General features: G+C 37.0%; 1 protein-coding gene across 1 annotated transcript in view; it reads left to right on the top strand.

Annotated features, from left to right (window-relative positions):
- Positions 1–9,289: 9,289 nt before the first annotated feature.
- The window catches only part of LOC141445639 (protein O-mannosyl-transferase TMTC1-like), a 153,018-nt gene continuing 151,636 nt past the window's right edge, over positions 9,290–10,671 (top strand). The window contains 1 exon segment of the mRNA XM_074111491.1: positions 9,290–9,350. The gene's annotated coding sequence lies outside the window, so the exon portion shown is untranslated.

Below are 10,671 nucleotides of genomic sequence, written 5' to 3'. Positions count from 1 at the left end.
TTAATAGTTACGAACCAGTTGAATTTTATGTAGGTACCTACATAATAAATTCCATTTTTTCCTTATCTTAAATTTCAGCTTTTAGGATGAAAGTTTTGGTGTGTGCGTTGGTAAACAATATTAAAAAAATAGGACAATGATGTAGTGTTCACTTCGAAACACAGACAGACAGACAGACGGACAGACAGATGGACAGATCAACAGACGGACGGACGGATGAGACGGATGTAACTCCTAACAAAGACAAATCTAACGATACCTCTTCTGATCTCTTTATCTCCTAACATGAGCTATTTCCAAGACTCTGCTTCTAATTATCAATAAAATACTTATAAATTTTAAAGGTCGTAGTAAAATTTTCGACTAAAGTACAGTTGGTACAACTTTATTCACCATCATCATCATCATCATCTCAGCCGTAGGACGTCCACTGTTGGACATAGGCCTCCACACAGACCTCCAGTTGCTTCAACTGGCAGCGCCTGCATCCACCGCGAACCTGCGGCTTTAACCAGGTCATCATCTTGTTGGTGGACGTCCTACGCTGCGCTTGCCGATCCGCGGCCTCCACTCGAGAACTTTTCGGCCAACGGCCATCCGCTCTCCGTGCTATATGGCCGCCCATTGCCACTTCAACGAGCTGATTCGCTTGGCTATGTCGGTGACCCTTGTTCTTCTACGTATCTCCTCATTTCTGATTCGGTCGCCGTAGAGAAACCCCAAGCATAGCTCTCTCCATAGCTCGCTGAGCAACTCTGAGCCTATTTATAAGGCCTAAAGTAAAGCACCACGTCTCGGATCCATATGTCATCACTGGACTAATGATGTAGTGTTCACTTCGAAACACAGACGGACAGACAGACGGACAGACAGATGGACGGATCGACAGACGGACGGACGGATGGGCCGACGGAAAGATACACAGACAGACTCACATACGCATAAAATTAACAACCTGTGTCACTCCTAACAAAGACTTATTTTCTTGTCTTGTTTGTTGTTTGTTGTCTTACTTGTTAAGATGCATCAAGGCCTTGTTGCATAGCGTGCGAGAGAAATGACCATACATACGCTCCAAAACCATAACCCCTGCCGTTTCTCACACTTATAAATAAAATAAAAATCTTGAATCACTTCATAATAGAGTACATACAGTACATACTCGTACATATGCAGACAGACGGTGGGAAGCGACTTACTTCTATGGAGTGAAAATGTTCACGACGCTACTAAGAGTTAGGGAAATTTGGTATGTTTTCGTAGTAGGTTGCTGCAGACCACAAGTTTGGTACACACGATAAGCCATACTTTGGCCACCCAGTAGGAATGAAATTTTTACAGCCCTACCTCTGGTGTTCTTGTAACAAATATTAATGTTTCTGACAAAAATGAATAAATAAACATACCCGTTATCCAATATCCAATACATAAATAGTTTAAGAGTTGCACTCTTGCTAATTTCCTCTCGTCCGCCAACTTTTTGACTTCTTGATTTGTGTTCAAACCATAATTATTCAAACATAATTGCTTTGAATATCAATCTCATTGACTTGACGTTGTGACAAAAATGTATTATAATGACGTTTAAATTTTACTTATCTAGCCAGTTATAATAATAAAAAAAGGTACGAAACTACTTCGATTGTGAAAACCTTTTTATTCACCGAGCCTAGATTTAGCGGCCGTAAAAATGCCGTGATATGTAGGAATTTATAAAACTTGATATTAATACATACACATGCAATGTATGTTGAATGTAGACCTTATTTTTTAACTAATTAGTTTAGTGATTACACCTAGCACCTTTTATTGTGAGAATAAATATGCTTTATATAAATTAGTGGCGCTACTGTCTACGTAAGAGTAAATAACTAATATCTGTTCAGAATTTGTAAGTTGAATTTAAACCACTTGTCCTAGATCGAAGCACCGCATTATAATGTATGTAAAGTATGCAATGTTATAATTTTTGCCGAGGACTGGGTCTGTTACTTAAATAATTATTATTTAAATGACAATTTTAAAAGTAACTTACCTATTTTTCGTCTTACTTACAGTTTGTGTCCTTGCATTAATCAGAAATAATAGTTTAGGCGTTTCAACTTCCGAAAATAACAGATTTAAAAACAAAAAAAGTAAATACTAGACTCAGAAACTTGAACTTGATCTCTCAGTGATTCATGCTTTCTTCATTTAGTTGTCGTATTATCTGAGCCAAAGGTGATGGTCACGTGACCACACGAAATAGTCGATACCTATTTACAATAGTTTGATTTTGTGACATTGACTCACGCACCCATATAAAATGTCACTACATGTTCGCTGCGAACACTGTCAGTTGTACTCATACAATGGTAAAATGCATCAAAATTTACTGCATCACGCTGCACTTTTGATGCAATAAAGTTACTTTTTTTGGATTTTGCTTGAAGAGCATATCCATAAATTACTATTCTCAAAAAATCCTCTAAGAAAACATGTCCGTGGAAGCTATGCGGGGTGTCCGTAGGTTTGTATGGAAGAGCAACCCCTTTAAGGAACTTTGAATACAATGTTTAAATTTATTCATATTATCTTTACAATAATCTCGTTTTTTTTATTCTCCAGTATTTTATTGTACAGGTACTCTTAATAGGTATTCTCAGCAATTGTGCTGTGTGGTCGGATAAGCTAATTCCATAACTTTAATTGGACACTTTTTTGATATGTTATGTGCAATGTTGTCTATGCAAGTACCGCTACTTTGCCTAGTTACTGATTAACCTGTAATTTAAGATTATGGTTCCTTAGGTTATTTATAAAAGTTTTGGTAGTATAATTATTCTTCAAAATATCAATATTAAAATCTCCACATAGAATTACACTATGACGTAATTTTTTACCTGTAATATGCAAAATACTTTCTAATTTCTCAAAGAATAAATTTAAATACATTTGTTTAGCTTTAGGTACCCTATACATACATACAATTATTAACTTATGCCCAATTAACTCTATAGCACAACATTCAACAACACCGCTTATCGATATTTTAGATATTTCTGGAGTTCTCGGTACTGTTGTCCATTTCTAACTAATATGCACGCTCCGCCTCTTTTTTTGTTTCTCGCAAATGACGATGCCATTTGGTAATTTTGTAAAATTATGGTGTTTTTACAGCTAATGGACATGTTATGCTCGGTGATACAAAGAACATCGACTCTGATTTTTTTTTTCTAATAGTTCATCCAACACACAGCAAGCTGGTCAGCTTTACTACTCAGTCCCGCTATGTTTTGATGTAACACATGAATATTATTCTGCACGAAAAAACTGCGATGGTCGGTTTTGCTTGTTGTTTGTTCAGGCGTTGTCAATATTTTTTGTGTATTTGTTTTCGTGTAGTGGTTTCTATTAAAGTCAAAAGCTTCCTTATGTCTTCAAATACAACTTTAATTCCATATTTATTTATAGCACCTGATCGCCTGTAAAAATATTGTAATCGTAGGTTAAGTTTCTATTGCTGTCCAGAGCGTATGTATATTCATATTTGGCTATATCACGATACAATAATCTATTGAATGTCTCAATCCTCCAGTTGTACATATTTGCGTAAGTTCCGCAGTTGAAAGTTGGAACACAGAGAACAACATTTGTATGCTGTAACTTTGACAAAGTATTTCGTATGTATAACACCAACCTTGAGTAATTCTGCGATTCTCTAAAATCTTCTTCTCCTATGAATATTAAGCAAAAGTCATTTTTATTATAATCTTTTATTTTCATGTCTATATTTTTTAAAAGGTCTCTTACCCCCATACCTGGAGTCAAGAAGTGGCATAAATCAAACTTGTCGCCCAGGGAATATTGCGCTTTTTCAACATTTCACCATGTTTATTAGTGCTAAGCAAACATATTTCCCTTTTTCTTTTTTTCGATGTCATGTTTTATCTTCGATATCTGACGACTGTACGATACTATCACAAGTACTGTGACATATAGAATTTTCTGTTTGTATGTTTACATAACTTTTTCCTGACTCATGCATGAAAGAGTAACACTATTTTCCCTTACTTCGTCCCTTGTATGTATTATATCTCGATAGCTTTGATTGTTTTTTGGGGTGAATGAAAGTTTGGTTTATTAAGGCTTTTTCTCCTCCTCTTCAGGGTTCCTTTGTATTAGATTTACATATGTGAGTCAGCTTGTCAATTTTAATGGAATAATCCTTCAATATATTCTTTAGTGAGCAATTTTCTGACAAAAGATTTTCAATTTCTTTTTCCGCGCTTAATAGATGTTTCTCCAATTGCTTTATTTTTTCATTCATACTTTCCAATTTATCATAAACACTTTCTGCAATTTCTGGACAACTTCTATTAACTTTGTTTGTTGGTGACGAAGACGAAGTGATGAAAAGTCTTCAATGACTTCGGAGTCTGACAAAGAGTCAAATGAGTTTTTTAATTGTACATTGACTATATGTTTCTTGCGTATAGTAATATTATCTATTGTCGGCAAAGGTGATGAATATTTTACTGATGCACTGGGTGATTCCACTTTACCTTTACAAAATTGGCATTTCCAAGTCTCTTTTGATTCTTTAGACATTAAATGTAAAAACGTTTTTCGGAAACATTTGTGCAAGTAACATCAAACGTTCCCTCACACAAATGACATTTTAAAAATGCCTGTCTTTTATAATCTTTTACATTTAGCACAGTGTTTCGGTGTAGGTGCCATATTTTTTGTTGTTTTTTATATTCGATTATAAGTAGCAGAAGTCTTTAGAAAAATAAAAAATAAAACACAAAAAGACAAATCTGACTACAGGACTCGAACCAGCGTCATTTTCATTATCAGAGGCATTTATGTCCCATCTTCACCCACTGCGCCATCCTTGTATTAACTTAGGGTAGTGAAAATTGTTATCTCAATACAGCACACTTGCTACCGCATAGTTCGGTGTCGGTTGAATTTTAACTGTTGAAGTTATGAAGATACCCGCGTCATTTTTTCGCACTTTCGATCTTGTTTGGAATATATGGAAAAATTATGTATAATGATACTGTCGAATTTAGTTAATTTTCAGTAGGTTCACTTAGTTTCACTTTTTATTTCACTTTGACTTCTAATTTAAGATTTTATCAACAAATGGAATATATTTTAGTCACACTTTAGAATTGTTTATTTCCGTACTTTCTTTGTATATATTCCTTAGATAATATTATCACTTAATTACGTTGTTTTTGAGTCCATTTATTATTACGCACTGTTTTAAGAGTCAAGATGTATTATAATAACACTAAATATACGATCTAATGTTTACATTGTTGACAGATGAAGCCGCTGGATTGTGTTGCGCAATGGCAAAGTGAAATTAATACCATTGGTGAAATTAATATATATTATATATATTTAAAGTACCCAAAAAAAATCTGTTCTGATATATTAGGTAGTGAAAATTAATAATTTCATCATATGCGGCATCATCACCAGAATTTAATTATACAGTTAAGTTTTCTACATCATTATATTTAGTGTAGATAGCCTAGATTTCTGTAGACTTGCTTGCTTCCATGCTCGCTGCATGCTGCTAGCATGCAAGCTTGGTTACACGCTTCATGTTCGCTAGCGGCATGCTTTCTTGCATTCTTGCATGCCTGCTTGCATGCTTGGTTACATGCTTCCATGTTCGCTAGCGTGCATGCTTTCTTGCATGCTTGCTTGCATGCATGCTTGGTAACATGCCTCCATGTTTGCTAGCGTGCATGCTTGCTTGCATGCTTGCTTGCATTCTTGCATGCCTGCTTGCATGATTGGTTACATGCTTCCATGTTCGCTAGCGTGCATGCTTGCTTGCATGCTTGCTTGCATGCATGCTTGGTTACATGCTTCCATGTTCGCTAGCGTGCATGCTTGCTTGCATGCATGCTTGGTTACATGCTTCCATGTTCGCTAGCGTGCATGCTTTCTTGCATGCTTGCTTGCATGCTTGCATGCCTGCTTCCAAGCTTGCTTGCATGCATGCTTGGTAACATGCCTCCATGTTCGCTAGCGTGCATGCTTGCTTGCATGCTTGCTTGCATGCTTGCTTGCATGCTTGCATGCTTGGTAACATGCCTCCATGTTCGCTAGCGTGCATGCTTGCTTGCATGCTTGCTTGCATTCTTGCATGCCTGCTTGCATGATTGGTTACATGCTTCCATGTTCGCTAGCGTGCATGCTTGCTTGCATGCTTGCTTGCATGCATGCTTGGTTACATTCTTCCATATTCGCTAGCGTGCATGCTTTCTTGCATGCTTGCTTGCATGCCTGCTTGCTTGCATTCTTGCATGCCTGCTTGCATGCTTGGTTACATGCTTCCATGTTTGCTAGCGTGCATGCTTTCTTGCATGCTTGCTTGCATGCATGCTTGGTAACATGCCTCCATGTTCGCTAGCGTGCATGCTTGCATTCTTGCATGCCTGCTTGCATGATTGGTTACATGCTTCCATGTTCGCTAGCGTGCATGCTTGCTTGCATGCTTGCTTGCATGCATGCTTGGTAACATGCCTCCATGTTCGCTAGCGTGCATGCTTGCTTGCATGCTTGCTTGCATGCTTGCTTGCATGCTTGCTTGCATGCTTGCTTGCATGCTTGCTGCATGCTTGCTTGCATGCTTGCTTGAATACATGCTTCCTTGCGTGCTCGCTTGCATGCATTGTTACTTGCATACATACTTGCTTGCATACTTGGTTGCATGCTTGCTTGCATGCTCGCTTGCGTGCATGGTTACTTGCATACTGGCTTGCATGCATGCTTGCTCCCTCGCTTGCGTGCTCGCATTGATTCCTCACTATAAAAAAGTACATGGCTAATAAGGTAACACAATATAAATTGATTTTAAGGCAGAACGAAGTTTGCGGGGCCAGCTAGTTTATAGAATAAATATTTTACCTCCTGCGACCCACCATACAACAAAAATTGACAGCGAAATTTAAATGTCTCATAGATAAAGTTTTTTGTTAATTTGAATGATACAGAGAAAATGACGCCTTTTTCCTTTTTCAAAAGATATAAATTCTATTGCTAATAATATGTACTAGTATTAGGTATCACCGTGAACCCAGGAGGTTAAGACCAGCAAAAATATATTATTTCGTATACCAGATTTTTTGACAAAAAATAATTGTTAAAACTTTCCAAAAAAAAAACAAATAAGTACTAAAACAACAATGTTTTACCGGTCCCGTTGTATGTCTGTCTGTCTTTTTTTTCTGTCTGTAATCAAATCTTGCAAGTAACATTTGACCAACTTCCAATAGGCAGATGACTTGAAATTTGGAATACATGTGTAAATCGCGTGACAATATAATAATCTAGTAGTGAAATCCTGGTAGTCCAGCCAGGATCGTCTCCGCAGGATGGAACTCTTCAACGGTTAATAGCACGACTTGATATTTGGTATGCAAATGTAGTTTGGGTGACAATGCAAGTATATAGTCAACAAAAAGTACAGTCAGCAAAAAATCTTGCATTAAAATATTTTTTTTTATGATTAGTTTACTTTTTAATTAATATTTCTTATAAAATCTCTTGTTTCTGTTAACTTGTCAAACGTTCATAGTATTAATACATTTATGTTACTCGTTATAATCCGCTTTTATGTGTCTTAGGCAGCGTTTCCACCAGAGATGTGCAAGGATGCCTTGTAAAGAATATTTGTTATAAACCAATAGAAACGCTTCATTTAGCTATCCTCGCTCCGCCGGGCTGTCTCCACTAGAGCTGCGCTGCGTGAGGATATTTATTTAGACGAAACGTTTCTATTGGTTCCTGATCGTGACAAACAGATTCCTCGCAACATATCCTCGCACATCTCTGATAGAAACGAAGTCCGCATACATGAATACTTAATCTTCATCAAAAGTGAACTAGCCGTTAAATACAATCGCACAGCTGTGTCCCTTGTGAAAAGCGATTCTTGTCACTTGGATTGGAATTAATATCAAGGTTAAAGGAGCTACGACACCGCTGTTCAAAATACACTGACGGTGCGGAATCGCGGTGACATGCCGCAAATAAGAATACCTAAGCAATGTAGAACATTAATAAGAACATTATTTTGAGTATAAGGTAGATAAGGGCTCCCACTGCGCACGCTTTAGTTATAAAATCTTATAAAATAATGAATCTCATGTTATGAATTTTATAATAATATAAAATCTTAAATAATAAACATTATTAACTAGTAGGTACTTAATTGATGCTATTTGGTTTGTAATACTTAAGCAGTTTTTTTTAACATCTGCGTATTTTGAGCATCGGTGTGGTCACACCTTGTTAAGATCATGAGATCTCTCTGAGGGGCTTACAAGAGGTATTGTAGAGCCCGCGGCTTGACCCCTTATGTCTACCTTATCCCCTGGAAATTTTATGAAATCTGGCCGTTTCTCTCAACTACTTCATAAAACGAGCCTCTTTTATAATAAGCAAGTCAATAAGTCTCTATTTATTTGTTCGAATAGACGGAGACGGCATAACATTTAACCGTCAGTTAACACTAATCAATGGATGGTGAGACAGCCCCTTAATAGCGTTTATACCTGCTGACCTGGCAACGTTGCATTTTTGTTAGTTATTATCGATCATTCCATATAAATTGGACGGAAATTAAGCATGTGGTCTGTTATAATTGTTCTTAATATTATAAGTTAATGTGTCTACTGCAATAATTATACGTGATAGACTTTTATATTCTTTAAAAACGAACAAATGTTTATTAACGGTTTTTAAAGAAAATAAAAGTCAATCACGCATAATTATTGCAGTAGATTGTTTAAATTTAATCTGAGATTATCCTTGGTCTTTTTGTATTTTTTATTTCAACTCAATTTTTTTTACTTTTACGGGTATCCCGTAAAACCACATCGAAAATACAAACTGAGACATGGATGCACAGAAAAACCAATCATAATTTGGTTGCTTAGTAGCGACATCTCTTGTCTGGGTGAGCGGTTGGTTCCGAAGGAGTGTCACGTCTGTCGACGCCACATAGATGTCGCTAGTGCTGCTGCTTAAGTAGCAAAGTAGAAATAAGCAACCTGAGATATGTATGCATATTAAAAATTCGTGTCTAGATTCCTGTCCAGCCACTGCTGGACAGGAATCTAGACACGTTTTTTTACGTGCTGAGGAATGCTGAGGACCTGGGTTCGATTCCCAGTGCTGGTCTCTTTTTCTGGTTTTTCTGTGCATCCATGTCTCAGTTTGTATTTTCGATAGGGCTGAGATTATCCATCAAACATGTCATAACCATATTTTTAATTAGTTTCAGGTACGAACAACAAAGGATTACGAAAGAGTGGATGATCTGCGACCTGTAGCGGGTAATTATAAGAGTCAATTAAACTTTTACGTTTTAATATAAGAAAAAAACTATATTTAACCGTCCAATTAGTTAAGTCCATCTTCGAGAAGGCTGGCCTCGAATCCAACTCGGGTGTGCAGCGTTTGGGAATCTGTAATGTCTTCTCGTCCAAAACTCCTCAGTGCCTTAAGACGAAAGTCTTTAAAAGAATGTGTGTTGCCAGTAATTACATATGGATCCGAGACGTGGTGCTTCACTACTGGACAGAGCCAAGAGGTTGGATGTCCAATTTTTACCGAACTCACTTTTTTTTTAATCATACAAATTTTTTTGTCCTCTTTCAGGCCATCTAACTGTTATATCGCTATGCCTTTAATTGACCAAGTTAGATTTACTAAAAAAGGTCGGTTGTCCATAATACCTTAGAAGAAAAATAACTGATGTTTAATTATAATTTTTTCAAAAATGCACCTCCGACCTATTGACTCTCAGCGAGCTATGGAGAGAGCTATGGTTTCTCTACGGGATCGAATCAGAAATGAGGAGATAAGTAGAAGAACAAGGGTCACCGACATAGCCAAGTGAATTAGCTCGTTGAAGTGGCAATGGACAGGCCATATAGCACGGAGAACAGATGGCCGTTGGAACCAAAAAGTTCTCGAGTGGAGACCGCGGATTGGCAAGCGCAGCGTAGGTCGTCCACCAACAAGATGGACGGATGACCTGGTTAAAGCCGCGGGTTCACGGTGGATGCAGGTCGCTGCCAACCGAATAGACTGGAGGTCTATGGGGAGGCCTATGTCCAACAGTGGACGTCCTACGGCTGAGATGATAATGATGATAATGAACTAGGTTTATCCAAGTCGTGCCGCGCTGTTAGCGCCTTGATATAAAAGAAGCCTAAGATGCAGGAGAAAAACCAAAGCAAAATTGTGACAATACGGCTTTAAAATAAAAATTAATAATCAACCCGTTCCAAAAATATAAGCGACATTTAGAAAAAATAATTAAATAATGAAAAACCTGCCTGCCTGCCTTAAAATCTTTGAATATTAAAAAAATAAATAAAAAAAGTCGAAAACCCGACTGCGTAAAGACAAACTAAAATAAAAACCACTAGAACTCTGTCCAGTAACTTAAAGTTCAACAAGAGGAACCCATTTAAAATCGTGACCGGCTCTAAAATTCTCAATAATATAATATTTTTAAGGAAACGATTGAAATATTTGAGGACTTTTAAGTCGTTTTTTACTAACTACATATTCAGTTTCTTAGGCATTAAAGTTAAGTTGTCTAATCATAGCAACCTGTATGCTTAATAGAAGACCATGACATATTTC

The sequence above is a fragment of the Choristoneura fumiferana genome, chromosome 2 (genome assembly GCF_025370935.1).
Source record: "Choristoneura fumiferana chromosome 2, NRCan_CFum_1, whole genome shotgun sequence".
NCBI classification, from domain to species: domain Eukaryota; kingdom Metazoa; phylum Arthropoda; class Insecta; order Lepidoptera; family Tortricidae; genus Choristoneura; species Choristoneura fumiferana.
Note: the sequence above shows the minus strand (reverse complement) of the source record. Positions and strands in the feature narration are given on the sequence as shown.